General features: G+C 43.0%; 1 protein-coding gene across 1 annotated transcript in view; it reads right to left on the reverse strand.

Moving 5' to 3' along the window:
* Positions 1-15,534, reverse strand: part of GLI3 (GLI family zinc finger 3) — a 279,986-nt gene that overhangs the window by 123,316 nt on the left and 141,136 nt on the right. The window lies entirely within an intron of this gene.

The raw sequence follows: 15,534 nt of genomic DNA on the forward strand, positions 1-15,534 counted from the left end.
AAGGAAACTGATTATGAGACACTTATTTATTTCAAACTACTTTGTCAAGTGAATTTTCGGCCAAAATGAAATATAAATATTAGTTTCATTTGTCCTATACCCATGATGCTTTTTAAGGGAAGGAGTCTATTCTAAAGTCCCCGCTGGAATCCATGGCATACACACAGCACCCCACATACATATATCACACACAACATACCCCCACACAAACCGCACATACCACACATACACCATGCATGCATACCACAGAGACACATCTCATATACACATACAACGCACCACATACACAACACATACCCCCACACAAACCCATACATATACACACACACATACCCCCACACAAACCGCACATACCACACATACACCATGCATGCATACCACACAGACACATCTCATATACACATACAACGCACCACATACACAACACATACCCCCACACAAACCCCACATTCCACACCACACACAATACATGCCCCCCCATCCATCCCACTTCCCCACACACCACAGATACACCACATACACAACACATACCCCCACACCCCCACACACAATCACCACATACCATAAAAACATTACACACATTTTTGTAATTTAAATGCATGCTCCCTTTCTTGGCCTGGGTTATGCCTCCACAGTCCTGACACTGGGGCAGCAAATCCATAGGTTGGTGGCAGAAATGCTACCTGGCCTTGCTGCAGGAGAGGAGCTGACCCCCTCAGACTTACAGCGGGTGGTTTGGGGCAAACTGAGGGCCCAAACTTCCTACCTTTCGGCCCTAACTTTCACCTTGGCTCCAGACCAGCCTCCCACCTTGTTCTGCTCAGGCTTGGGGTTCCCCGTTTCCTGGGTTCCTGTGTGCACACTTAACAATAGGTCCTCTACCCCCACTTACTTGTAGTAATCTTTGCTAATGCCTGACAAATCTGGAAGTACTTTTCCCCCCCTAAATAGCGATTCACTGCAAAAACTGGAGTTTTGCTACGTTTTATCATTAGAACCGTGGGGGATATTTTGTAACTGACACTCCAGTTTTTACCAAGTTTCAAGAAGCAAAATAAAGAACTTCAAAACCTGGAGGTGTGCCTCCTGGGCTTTATAGAAGCCTGATGTTACACCAAACAAGCCCGACTTGTTCTTCAATGGCGCCTTCCACACGCAGTGGGGCCTGCACACAGCCATCACGCTGCCGCTGCCCGTGAACTGGCAACACTCCCAGGAATTGCTGTGCACATCAATGTGCCTCCAAAGGGCCTTGAGCCACTTCTACAAATCTGAAGATCTGCCTAGACCTGAGGGTAGCAGGTGGTACAGGCAATTCCAAATGATGGGTGCAAGAAGCAACACAGAACCCTGAGGGCGGAGTGTGTGTGTGTGTTGGGTGATGGTGCTGTGCCAAACACAGAAAAGGGTGTAACCAGTACCTCACCCTCCTCCCTCCACCCCCAAGGAGCTCCGTAAGTCCCAGTGGAGGGCTGGTATGAGTGCCTGTGTGGTGAATTCAGGTGGTTCTCATTTTCCTTCCCATACATTTCTCTTTTCTAAATCTTCAACAAGCATCTTTTAGAATATTAACCTAACAAACTTTTTAAAATGATATATTTTCTATTTTGCTTCTTTATTTTGTTCTTTAGATTCCATATGTAAGTAAAATCATGTGAGATCTGACTTTCTCTGTCTGGCTTATTTCTTTTTTTTTCTTCTTTTTTTTATGACATTAAAATACCTTCATATGAAATCAACAAATAAAATAGAAACAGACTCATAAATGCAGAGAACAGACTGATGGTTACCAGAGGGGAGAGGGTTTGGGGGTCTGGGCGGAAAAAGTGAAGGGTTTAAGAACTACAAATTGGTAGTTACAAGATGCTCATAGGGATGTCAAGTACAGCACAGAGAAGGAATATAGTCAGTAATATTGTAATAACTGTGTATGGTGCCAGGTGGGTACTTGAAATATTGGGGCGATCGCTTTGTAAAGGATATGATTATCTAATAACTATGCTAGACACCTGAATCTAATACAAAATAATACTAAATAGAAACTGTCACTGGAAGATAAAGTTTACAAAAATAAGTAAATAAAATTATGTCTTACTCCCCTTGTTTTGGACTTTGCCCTTCCTTTGGAAATCTAACAGTATGGTTATGAGAAGAAGAAAAACAAAATACGAGTGAAAAACTATTAACATAGCATAGATGGAATTCAATGTGGGAGATTCCACCAGATTTAGAACCTAGGAAACTTCGGTGGCTGGAAAAAGACCATTGTCCTGAAAATGTCAATTACTCGTGGTATTTTGTGCTTCTTGTCAGATAAAAGGGTGAGAGGGCGGTTCAGAGGAAGGAAAGGAGCCGTCTTGGTGTGGTCCTATCATTGCTGCTGTGATATTAGGATGTGCAACAATGCTGGGATTCTACGGTGAGGGCTATGCTAACCACCCGATCACGTATCCCACACGTTACACATTTTATAGAGTGCATATGAAAAAAAGCAATCCTATTTTACATGCACCACTGAGGACTTACTATTAACAGGTGTCGGAGTTGGGTGTTTGGTCAGGGAAATCTGGGTAGTTGGTCGGCCAAGTTTAAAAGTTTATCCACCACGGTTGTCACAGGCCGCGCTCCACATAACTCAGAGCAGAATGTCCTACTTTATTTAACCATTTTCAATAAGAATCATTCATCCTTCTGAAAACAATGTAATATGAAGTGGAGCAATCTTTACCACTAGCTGGAAAGTCTGACACATCCCGCTCAGTGAATGTTTCCCGATTTTAAATTTGGAAACAGGCCCAAGTGAATCCGATTCCAGTCTGGGGTCAGGTGGATGGCCAGGAGACGGCTCTTCCTCTTCCTTTCCTTTCAGCAGCCGCCGAGGAGGACACGCTTGCCTCCAGCAGACTTCAAACTTAACACATGCCATCTGCTCTTGGAAATCAGGGAATAAACCTGCTAGAAGTGTGTGTAAAATAAGCATTCATAAGGTCTAACCCACCTCCGAAAGGCTTCTCCCCTGTACCATTTTATATGGCCGTTTTGAGGTAAATTGTGACAATTATGTCAAGAGTTGGAATATATTTTTACTTCCTTGTTTCTTCGCTCTTGGCTGTGTTCAGCCTGATTAAATTCTCTCCACCAAATAAGTGGGTATTAAGCTGTACCTGACTTTCTCTATGTGCATTATGACAAAGCACAAATCCACATTTTTCTCTTGTTTTTAAAATACATTTTTATTGACTTCAGAGAGGAAGGGAGAGGGAGAGAGAGATAGAAACATCAATGATGAGAGAGAATCATTGATCGGCTACCTCCTGCACATCCCCTACTGGGGATCGAGCCTGCAACCTGGGCATGTGCCCTTGACCAGAATGGAACCCGGGACCCTTCAGTCGGCAGGCTGATGCTCTATCCACTAAACCAAACCAGCTAGGGCCACATTTTTCAAACACACAGGGCTCAAAATGTGTGAATTAGTTCCACATTCAATATACGCCTCATAGATGCAGGAACTTACAGTCATTATCTGTTATATGAGTATTTATAATAAAGTTACAGGGATTATGTGCATAGGAGTGAAGACAAACCTGTTATTCCTATAAAATCAAGAGAGTATACCCCAAGGAAATCTTACAATACTATCATGGATATTTAAAAGGCATTTCCATCTTTTAATTTTGAGAAATTATTCTAACGGGATTTTATTTCAACATCTCTGTCCTACCCTCTTTCCTTTTTTCAGGATGAAAGAGAAAATGACCAAGCACTGTAAAAGCACCTGAGAGGAAAATATAAAACAATTACTGCAGTCATTTCTCACTGTTGAGTGCGTTCTGTGAGTATAAAAGTTAATTCTGACTGAAAGTCTGTGATGCATCTTACAGCATTGTTTGCACAGTCTTTACTTATGTCCCAAGGAAATTTATGAATTCTGCATTCTGGAATTAGGTTAAGTAAACAACAAAAAGTTATGGTTATGATCTGACTTGGCCAAAGGCCTCTGGCTTTAGGTTTAAGAATTTTACTGTTTCTATTTATTTCCCTCTTGATTTAGTTTAAAATAACTTCTCCTGGACTGATAAAATCTACTCAAACAATTTACTTTATGTCATTTATCGGTGGGAATGACACCTCTTAAGCCACTTTCTGCAAAAATGCAATGGAACACCTCATCCAAGTAAAGACCTGCTTGGCCATAACGTAACAGTATAAACAAAGAGTAAAACGCAGAATGGGGACGTCCTTTCGTATCACATAACAATAAGCCTAAGGAAAAGAAGAAGAGAGACAGAAAAAAGCCTGATCCTCACGCCCCGAATGCTTCCCTTGCATCTTGGTCTGTCGTTTCTATCTGGAAGATCAGCCGCATACTTCATCACGGGCCCAAGAAACTGTCCAAAAAAACCCATATGACAAGAGCAGGCCCACGTCGCCAGCAGCCACCATAATTATCCACCTCATGGTTTATTATTTACACATGAGCAGCGCAGCTGTGGCGCATCATAACTCAAGTGTATGTGTAATAAGTCACGGCACCGCAGCCATCTCCTGTTCTGGCCCTTGACAAAACACCACATGATGACTTTTCCAAACTCCAGTTAAAACTGCTGAAGCAGAAGGAAGTGCCACTAAACCTAGCTACCTCCTATTTATCATACAATTTCCTGACTGATGGTTCCACAAACCAGCTGCTAAGTGCTGTGTACTCTACTGTCAGCAAACTAACGTGCTAAATGGAAGACAGGGAGAATAATGTGCAGAACTGGTGAAATCAATTTTACTGAGGGAATTAAAATTCTACCAGGTGGGGGTGAGTCTGTGGAGCAGTGGTAACCAGTCAACTGTACATGCTTATGGTTGCAAAGATGATTTATTACAGCCTTGCAAGAGGCTTGACTATTGGACCAAGTTCCTCTGCACTAAACTGAGATTTCTGAAGAGCGCATATTATCCGAGGCTTGAGCAGAATAGTCTAAACCCTATAAATCCGTAATGGGCTTGATAACCTGTTTAAATTGAAATGCATAATAAAAATATTTGTGCTGTGTCCAGGTGTCAGTGTTCGATTTCATGCTGCCCGTCCTCGTGCTGAGCATTAAGGATCTCGTTAGGAATCAGGGGCATTGATTTTCAGGTCTCTTCACAACAGCCTGGGTTGATCATAAAACCTGTAGCCAGCGGAAGACACTTGGAGATTTATCTTCAGTTGCATCATTCTCTCAAGAAATAGTTTTAGTTCCTCAGGCTATAAGATCTGTTGGGATGCCACTCCGGGACAGTCTTTTAAGGTTTGAAATTTACATACAAATATTGTAGATTAAAAAAGAGAGATCAAAGTCGGCTAAGTAAGTGCCCTGAAGGAGCAATGCTCGAAATGATACTTGAGTGGCCTTCAAGTGCACAGGAAATAACACAGGAGAAGCCACCAGAGTGAACTGCCTGGCGTGCACAAGTCCTCCTGGCTTATTTAAATACTGAAGTTATCTATACACTGACTTTGGAGTTTATTCTAGACCAGAGCTAGAGATTATTTTTCCTGTCATCAGGGTCAGCCCTGCCTGTAATAATGTCCAGTTCTCACAAATTCACTTACTTGCCTGTCATCACTAGAAACATTAAAACCCCTTGTGGTCAACATCCACTACGCTAAAACCAAAATTATTATCCAAAATCTATCAAATGAGAGGCCTCCAGTGGTAGAGGAGGGGTACAAAGAGGGAGACCATCATCACCCCAATGAGAGGGTGGAGCGGTACCCCAGGCTTCCCCCGGCCTCTAGTCATCACCTTGGCACCTGCAAGACTTTTTCCAGGGTTCAGTGGCTTAAGGGAGTTATCACCATGTGGACTGACTCCAACACCCAAACTACCTACCTACCTACCTACCTCACACATCCTGTCTGCAGACAGGAATATGCCTATGGACAGCACTGAGCCAGAAAAGAGCTGATCTAGCCCAGGAATGCCTGACCCAACATTGTCTACAGCAACAAGGCAGTCTGTGGCCCTCCTGGTCGGTTCCTAGCAGACACTGAGGAGTGGCACCTCACAGGGACCAGCTATATGGACTTGCTGGGCACCCTGGTGGAATCACCCCATGGAACACCTCATGTTCTTACAGGCATGTTGTATAGAGTTGGAAAAAAAAAAAAACTATGGAAAAAATATCCATGGGTGAGGATTAACAGAAGAAAAAACAGCATGGATGGACCAGATTATGATGCTCAGTGAAACAAGCCAATCAGAGAAAGACAAATACCATATAATCTCACTTATGTGTAGAATCTAATGAACAAAATAAACTGATGAACAAAATAGAAACAGAGGCCCTGGTTGAGCGCCGTCCCATGCACCAAGAGGTCGCTGGTTTGATTCCCAGTTAGGGCACATGCCCACGTTATAGACTCAATCCCCAGTCCCTTGCAGGAGGCAGCTGATCAGTGTTTCTCTCTCATCAATGTTTCTCTCTCTCTCGCTCTCTCTCTCTCGCTCTCTCTCTCTCGCTCTCTCTCTCTCTCCCTCCCTTCCTCTCTCTCTCAAATCAATAAAAACATATTTTTAAAATAATAAATAAAAAACGGAAACAGATGCATTAATACATGAAATAGACTGACAGCTATCAGATTGAAGGGGGTTGGGGGAGTGGATGAGGGAAGGTGAGGTGGTTAGCCAAAAAACATATATACATAACACAGACACAGACAACAGTATCGTGAGAGCCAGAAGGCAAGGCGAGTAGAGACTAGGGGGAGGTGGTCAAAGTGGGGGAATAGTGGGGTGGAAAGAGATTTTGTTTGGGGTGATGGGGGTACAATGCGGTATGCAGATGATGTTTTATTAAGTTGTACACTTGAAACCAGTTTGGTTTTGTGAACCAATGTCACTCCAATAAATTCAGTTTTTAAAAAATCTATTGGCCCGTCCAGTGTGGCTCAGTACTTGAGCATGGACCCAAGAACCAAGAGGTCACTGGTTCGTTTCTCGGTCAGGGCACAGGTCAGGGTCGCGGGCTCCATCCCCAATAGGGGGTGTCCAGGAGGCAGCTGATCGATGAAATTTCTCTCTCACAGATGTTTCTATCTCTCTATCCCTCTCCCTTCCTCTCTCTCTAAAAATCAATAAAAAAAACATTTTTTAAAAATCTATTGTTTGTCATTTTATACCATGCAGAGCCTTAACTTGTAGAGCATATGTTATGGGAGCATCCACAAACTACTGTGCACAGGTCTGTTTTGGCAAGTAAGTTTTTATTGGAACACACGTGTGGTCTTTTGTTCACCGGCTGCCTCTGGCTGCTTTTGCACTGCACTAGCAGAGTAGGCCAGTTGCAACAGAAAACAAAACCCACGTTTACTCTCTGCCCTTTACAGAAAGCTGTTTGACAGACCCTGTCCTAGCATACCACAGTACAGTGATTTTTCTGAAATTTTCACATTTCAGAAAAACCACATATCAATTTTTCCTTATCAATATGTAGCTTTGTAGTGATAACACTATATGTGTAGAAAATTTATATGCCATTTTGTGTGACTTAAGAATATCATTATAGAAATATCCGTATTAGTAATTATTCAGAAAAGGGACTTTTATTCTGTGATTTTAGCAAAACATATCCTAAATAAATTCTAAGAATGATAATAGTTGAAATTGACTATGAATCTAGCAAATAATGGCAATAATCAATTAACATTTGCAAGTTTTAGTTTCCTTATAACTTAAGTAACACATACACAAAGTTACATAGCAAGCTAATTACCAACAAAAACTATGCTATTTCTAAAAACCCAGTAAATTTTTAGTTCTGGCAACTGCCTGACATTCCCGATACCGTGGGCATTCCTCACTACTCAAAGAGCCATCTTGCTATCATTTCTTCTGTGCAAGTCTGTAGGCATATTAAATTCATTTAATTAATATTTTAGACCTAAATGCTAACCCAGCACAATAGTTTTGTCATACCACAACTCATCTACGTTATGCTCCTTAACAAATATAAATATGCATTTCCACAAGAAAATGGCAAACAGCCCTTTGCAAATGAAATGACAAAACAAATCTCTGTCTTTACCAACTCAAATATGTCCTGGGTAGTGAACAAACAATTGATGGCTCCCTTTTCTGGTCCCTTCTAACTTCTTTTATCAGAAGTCTTTGCATGTTTTTCAGTGAAAAATCACAGCCATTGAGTTCCCGGTGGCAGAAATAGACCACATCTACCCACTGACTGACTACGAAATCCTTCCATCCACAGTCTGTGGAATATATCTCGCTTATGATCACAAATATATGCACCCATGACATCTTTGTTCTTTCTGGCTTCCCTGCCAGGATAAGAAAGAAAAAAATCAACAGGGGGAAAGAAGAAATAAGATGTTTACAGCCATTATACCTGAACTACAGAACTCTCCAAGGGAAATCACATGAACAATACAAATCCATTACTTTTAAATATACTAATGGTGTATTTTCTGTGATAATAAGTAACCTTGGAAATTAAAAAGGTGGAACTAGGTTATAGGTTAACAAATTCTTATACTTATAATCATATTTTTGTACATCACATTCAAAATCTAAATTCATCGTTCCAAAACTATACATTAGGGTCCGTAATGTTGATTAAATGAAAGCAGAGCATGAAATATTTCCAGGAAAAGCACAGTTCAGATTTAAAAGTATCTCACATTTAACTACAAAAGCCTGGGAGACACATTAGACTCAGAAGTTGCATGGTTTAGTTAGTAAACTAACCATTAATCAACAAAGATGAAGTTTAGAAATTGTATCCTATCCAAAATAAATCTATTCAAAGAGCCTCCAATTTTTTTTTAATTTTGCAAAATTAGATAGTGCAATGTGAAAGCAAAAGGATACAAAGCTCATGTACATTACCTCATGGGATCCTCTTGACAACCCAAAAATCATCATTTTCAAAGATTTATTATTATTCTCTTAAGTCTTATTTCTCTTTATTTCCTATATTACAACAATCCTGAGAACTAAGAAGGGAAAATTCTATCATCTGCTCAGAAAAGCTAAATGATCTACCCAAAGTTGCATAAACCAGGTGGCACTCCTAATGCAATCCCTGTCAAGGGGCATATTCCAGGCATAAGTAACGGAGCCCCATCTCCATCTCAGTTCTGCTTCTGCAGCAGTAGCACGCACGCAGGCCACGTGATGGAGATAGACGGGGCTGAGGCTCAGAGCAACAGGGGAGTTCACTTTTGTCTTGAGAGTTCCTCAGCAGAGAATCAGAGAGCCACTCATTCAAGTCCACCTTGGAAAATATTTCAAAGGCACTGGAAAACCAGCAGTGATCATTAAGTGTGCTTGTTGGCATATTTTTATAGCCAATCAGCAATGAATAAGGCACATATTCATTCCACTCAAAATCTGATGAGAAGCTGTTAGAGAGTAGGTTATTAAGTCTCTCCCCTTCCATCTCCACCATCTACCCTATTTCTAGTTCCTGCCCATCAACAACTAAACGTCTTCCAAGGTTTTCCCCATTCGTACTAATTAATATTTTTTTAAAAACAATCACGAGTATAACTACAGTATTCCCTTTATCCTCAGTGGTTATATCCCAAGACCCCCAATGATGTCCAAAACCACAGGTCATACAGAACCCTATACCCAGTCTATTGTGTTTTTTCCTATACATACAAACAAATAACATTTAATTTACAAATGAGGTACAATAAGAGATGAACAAGGATAACTAATAATAAAATAGGACAACTATAACGTTAGAAAAACGTTATGCGAATGTGGTCTCTCTCTTACACTATCTTACAGCTTTGTGCCTCCAGAAAGCATGGATATGCAAGGCAAAGAGCGGCTTACATTGCCAGTGAGATGGAGCCCAATGGCGCGAGATTTCATCACGCTACTCAGGACAGTGTGCAATTTAAACCTTATCTATTGTTTATTTGGGGAATTTCCCATTTAATATTTTACAACGGTGGGTAACTAAAACTGTGGAAAGCAAAACCTCAGTTAAAGGGGGGCCTACTGTACCATTCACTGAATACTTTACTGCTGAATACTTTAAACCTTTCTGGGATAATTTATTTCTTCCTACAACGGTAGGGAGCAAGCGCACTAAGAGGATGCCCATTGTTCTGGACAAGGGAACTGATTAAGGGCCCTGTTCAATGAACTGTGGGGAGAGTGGCAAGCTGGTGTCTTTTTCTCTTCAAAGCAAGCACTCTTAGGCACGCTACTTCTTACCATGACGCTGTCAAAGTACCGGCATTTTATCATTTCTTATCTAAACTACATTCTCTAGACTTACATCCCTAAAACCTAGACTCGACCATGTCCCTCCCTGCTCTCAAAATGTGCAGTGGCCCAGGACAGTCTTCCCTGTCCATCCCAACAACGTATCATGGCATTCAAGGCCCCCAACAACCTAGCTGCATCCGGGATACTGCGGTTGGAGAGTCAGTGCTATTCGTTGTTATGGCTTAGGTTGTCCCCTCAGTAAAAACAAAGTCCCTCTTACCCAAGTGCAACTCTGTCTTCAAGCCTCAGAAAATGCCACCCCATAAGCCAAGGCTGCCTAAGGCCCTGGGGGAATACTTGCTCCTTCCTCCCCTCTCCATCATTTGGGTTATGGAGGCCCGCCATGGACAACTTGTGGAACTCTATTTGCAACCACACTGTGTCCTCACCATCTCCCCTCTCACTAGACTAAGTTTACTGAGGGCCCTGTGTCCCTACTGAGGCACGTTCCCTCACACAAATACCTGTTTACACAATACAGATGGTGCCCAACTTGACTTACGGTGGTTTGACTTAAGATTTCCAATTTTATGATGGTGCAAAAGTGATACAGTAGAAAATGGCTAGGCTAAGCTATGGTGGTTTGGTAGGTTAAGTGTATTAAATGCATTTCAAGTTATAGTATTTTCAACTTGCAATGGGTTTAGAAAGGTATAATCCCATCATAAGACAAGTAGCATATGCACTGAGCTGTAAGCAGATAACACACATGAAAAACGAATTCTCGCCATGTTCCACTGACATGCCAGGCAATGTGGTGACAAACCCCTGGCCTGGCACATGGTCAGATCAGAACTGTCTCCTCTCCCTCCCACACTACCTGGGGTATGAAGGCAGAAGAGGCTCAGTTATCCCTGAACACCCTCTAGGAACTCAAATCAATGTTTCCCATAAGAAGGTGGAGGAGGAAGAATAACAAGAAAGGAAACAGGCCATGCAATGGCAAAAGTGGACCAGGCCAGCCTCGCTCCCAGGGACTGCAGGACTTCCATATACCTAACGGGCCTCCAACAACAGGCAAAACCAGGGACACCAAAGGGAGGCCCAACCTTCTCCTCAGAATTGTCCCTGTGCAGGTTTCCAGCACACGCAAGGGCCAACTCCTAGCAGGTGCCTGAGCTGAATCGTAGCTCTGAAGTTCATTTTCTAGCCTTGCAAGGCTGCCTGCTTCCCGCTGGGCCACAAATCATTTCAGGTAGGCCTGTGAAGTCACCACCCCAGCCCACCCCGCCACCCCTAAGACAGGGCAGGCAGTGGTGGACACTCAGCAATAAGCTCCCCACCTTGGGCCTTTTCCAGGACAATGAATGTCCTTTCCCACCAAGGCAATGTGGATGCTCCAGTCAATTCAGGATGCTTAAGCAGGCTGCTAACACCCATATGGAAAAGGCTCTTTGACACCAAAGGTTGAAGGTCAAGAGTTTCAAAGCTCATGACAGAAATGACAGGGGCCCCTTCGCCTCCACTCCCCTTTTTTTGTCAATAACATCAAAGGCCCTGGCCTGTTCTTAATGCTATTATTGTGACGCCTTTAGAATCCATTGAAATTCCAGCACATTTATTACACACTGGGAGCACTGAAAGGCTCCATTTTCCTGTCCCTTAAACTCTGAATTCTCACTGTCTACGAAGCATCATGAAGCAGGAAAATACAAAGCTTTTAAGCAAAGTTTATTTTAAGCGCTCCTTCCACCATGGCTGTAAAGTAATAAAGCGCACAAAGTGATTCCCTTACAAGGATGAGCAAGGAAACCAGAGAGAAAGGAGAGAACCTGCCATTGCTAAGGGGAGCAGAAATTTCCTTTACATTTCTTGGCTCAGGAAGAATGCAAGTACCTAAACATTCCCCGTTTTTCTTAGACTCCCTTTTTTTTGCAATCCTGCATTGGCCACTAGACACACACGTTATACACACTCGCCAAGACATTGGCCATGTGAGCATGTATCCCATGTTATCATTTGAGGGAAACAAGATTTCTGCTTCAGAATGGTGCTTTAATGGCCAGGTGTGGCCTTTGCACCTATGGACTCCCCACCATTAATGTGTGAGACGACCAAAGTGGGGAAACTCTCATTGCCTGAGACTTCCTCTGCTCCATCAAAAAAGTTCAGTTTAGCAAATTATTACCCTGATAGCACGGACCCAGAAAGGATAGAACTCAAAGAAAATAACTAAAACCTGTTTAAGTTTGTCATAATATCACATCTAAACTTCCCCCCCCCCCATACTGGAATGTGGGGCCAATCTGGCTGTGCCACCTGTCAGCCCCTGGCATGCAGTGTCTCCCAACTTACTTGACCACCTCCCTCCCCACTGTCCATGCACAGCCCCCGGGCTGCAAGCCTCACACCTGTCCTCCATCCTGCTGCCGCCCCACATGTTCCTTGTTGTGCAGATAAAAAGCCCACAGCGGCCCACATGTTGGTCCAGAACCATCCCAAGCTCCACGCCTCAAAAGTTCACACTGCGATTCCTATCTTCTTGGCCACCCTTTCCTTTGCCACTATCTCATCTGACTTCCTAATCTTGATTCTTAGCCTAATTCCTTTTGGAATGCTGAATAACTTTCAGATTATCTCTAATCTGCTGTGCCTTAGAACATCTGTTCTCATGGTAATGCCCTTGGATGTCTAAACTATACTGCAGGCCAGGGAACCTCGCCCTGGGCCCTCAAGCTGTTGGCACAACAACCCACTCTGCCCATAGAGGACAGAGGCCAACTCATTCTCTCTACCCATCCATGTTTCCTACAGCTCAGACAAGCTCAACTGCTCAGAAAAATCCAAAAGGAATTCAAATGGCCAGCATTCTCCTTCAGGACAGGGAGGAATGATGGTTTTGGGGGTCATCAACCCTAGCCTATTCATCTGGGCACTGCTGGGGACACTTCTTCCGGAGAGGCCAATGATCCTGAGGCTACTTCCACTGAGTAGGGGCTTTGAGTCTTCCAGCCATGCTTCCGGAGGACCAGGCTCTCCTATCCACTCCGCTATGACTCTGAGATGGCCTGTGCCCCGTCTGCTTCCATCCTATTCCTGCAGTGACCCGTGACAGATATGCATCAGAGTGTGACCACATGGCTGGTTCTTCCCAAGACTTTCCACCAGCACTCGGCAGCTACCCACCTTGTCTAAAAAGGCCCAGACTCTCCCTGATCTCAATGTGATCATCACCTGGATCTTCTTCTCCCTCTCCCCAAAGTGACCCTGGTTTCTAGACCAACTGCATGGGACCCAGTCTTTACAAACTACACTTGGTAGATGTCTAAACTCTGTGATGTCCCTTTGCTCCCACAGACCCCTGAGGACAGAAAACATGGTGTACTTCTGGAGTCCATATCTCCACCTGGTCCACCAGGGTCCACGGATAACTCTAGAAACTATGGCCTCAATACATGGATGTGCATACCCAGGTAATAGCAGACACACCCTTACCGAGATAACCCCATGCTGCACTTTCTCAGTGAGCTTCCACTTGTCAGAGAATGAAGTCTAGACACATTTCTAAAAAGTAAAGCTACTTCTAACACTTGGCCGTTTGTGTTAATAAAGACTTAAAGAGTGATAATGTGAGAACCTCAGGGTATTTAAAACAAAGCATAGGGTCCGGCCAGCATGGCTCAGTGTTTGAGCACTGACCCATGAATCAGGTGGCCACGGTTCGAATCCTGGTCAGGGCAAATGCCCAAGTTGCAGCTAGATCCCCAGTAGGGGGTGTGCAAGAGGCAGCCGATCTCATCATTGATGCTTTCTCTCTCTCTCTCTCTCTCTCTCTCTCTCTCTCTCTCTCTCTCTCTCCCTTTCTTGAAATAAATAAAATCATATTAATAAAATAATAAAAATAAATAAAACAAAGCTAGGTTTAATAAATGATACCATGCAGTAGATCAAATTGATGGTGACCTCCTGGACATCTTGCAGCCAGTATGTAGTATTTGCACAAAATTTATAATGCTCCCAGCACAAAACCTTAGAAAACACATCCTTCCCAATCAGTTTCCCCTTTTCTGAAGTCAGGAGAAGACCAAATATTTAGCACACTGAATAATGCATGTTGCTGCCCTTATAGGACAATACCTACTGGGTACACCCTTCCCACAGCAATCATCTGCTCTCCATCATCCATGCAGCCGAAAATGCTTCCCATTTTAAACCATATTTTACAGATTACATAGAAAGAAATGTCAATAACGACTATAATCATAATATAACATTTTTAAGGTCAATAAAACCAAGGGGCCAAGTGACATAGGTGAAGGCGATTCATAAATTTAAAGGACTTGCATTTAAGGGATTACTGCAAATTCTAAGTGCGTCTTTCTCAAAACTGATGTCCAAGTTAACATCGATAGTGTAAACAAGAAAGAGGGCTATGCAATAAACCTGACAAGCTCAGTGACCAAAAGTAACCACACAGGATGGTCTGGTCACAAATTCCTAACTGGGCAAGTCATAGTGGATAGTCACCTCCCGGGCCTATAGCTTCCTTAACAAAGGTCAACCTTGACCTCGAGTGAGCTCTGTCCAGTGTTCAACATGCTTTTGAAATGTCAGAGTAATTTTCTTTTCCTCCCGCTCAAAGGCACAACCGCCAGCCAGCACCAGAACACAAGCCCACCAGAGCAGGAGAGCACAGAACCCCTCGTTGTTATCTTCCCCCCACATTCCATCTCCATGTGCTGTAGATGTTAATTATTAAATATCAATGTAAAAAAAATGTATTTGTTTCTCCATTTTGCCTTTTATCCAATCCTACAGATTTCTCCACCGTACTTTCTCCCACCTCTTTAATCTACCACCATTGGCTTTCATGTGCCTTCCTTCTGTCTTCTCCTTTGATTCTAATGTATAAAATAAGCTACAAAACTGCTGTGGAGGTCCAGAATGAGTCGCCCCCAAGATGTGCCTCAGTGGTATACAGATTACTTTGAACTAAAGGCAACTTTAGCTGCAGGCTGGAGAGGAACTTCTGCCTCCCCCACAACCCTCACTCCCAGGAAGAACTTGAATTAGGGGCTTTACCAATAATAAGCTATTATCAGAGATAAACTTCTTGGGAAATTATCTTCTATTTATGGTATCAAAATTAAGGTTTTTCTTGTCATCCTACAATGATCCTTTGAAGCCCTGCCCCCCCACCCCCACCCCCCCGTGCATTACCTCAACCCTAGCTCAGAAAAATCTTGTATACCTCAGTCCTCCTTTCTATCTCTGAACCGCTCCTCCATCTGGGGTCTCTGACTCTCAC

This window comes from Eptesicus fuscus, chromosome 14 (assembly GCF_027574615.1).
Source record: "Eptesicus fuscus isolate TK198812 chromosome 14, DD_ASM_mEF_20220401, whole genome shotgun sequence".
NCBI classification, from domain to species: Eukaryota; Metazoa; Chordata; class Mammalia; order Chiroptera; family Vespertilionidae; genus Eptesicus; species Eptesicus fuscus.